A 639-nucleotide genomic window follows, 5' to 3' on the forward strand; every position below is an offset into this window, starting at 1 on the left:
TTGAATATAGCCATTTAAAAATGTGCTACTAACATCCATTTGGAAGAGCTTAAAATTCATGATCGATGCGAAGGACAAAGGCTACAGGAGCGTAGATCTCATCATAATTGATGCCTCCATCTGGTTGTAGCCTTTGGCCACTAACCGAGCCTTATTTCTAATAATCAAGCCAAATTCATCTAGCTTGTTATGAAAGACCCATCTGGTGCCAATCACAGGATGTTCTTTTGGTTTTGGGACCAAGTCTCACACATTATTACGCTCAAACTAGTTTAGCTCTTCTTCCATAGCTATATCCTAGTGTACATCCTCAATGGCTTCATCGATGGTCTTTGGCTCTAGTTGAGATACAAATGCAACGAAATTTTAGAAATTACATAAAGAACTATGGGTTACCACCCCTGTAGATATGTCACTTAACACCTTGTCTAGTGGATGATCCTTTTTGGTTTTCCATGCAATAGGCATGTGCTGATACTCATCTTGTATTGATTGCTCTACATCTTCTTCTCTATTATGGTTCATGTCCTTTGAATAAGCTTCTTGTAGATATGACCAATGATTTCTAGGCATGTTGATTGTTGTGCCATCTTCAAGTTTTAACTAATACCTTGTCTTCATCAAAACATAGGCAAAACA

Source organism: Lupinus angustifolius, chromosome LG11, assembly GCF_001865875.1.
Source record: "Lupinus angustifolius cultivar Tanjil chromosome LG11, LupAngTanjil_v1.0, whole genome shotgun sequence".
NCBI classification, from domain to species: Eukaryota; Viridiplantae; Streptophyta; class Magnoliopsida; order Fabales; family Fabaceae; genus Lupinus; species Lupinus angustifolius.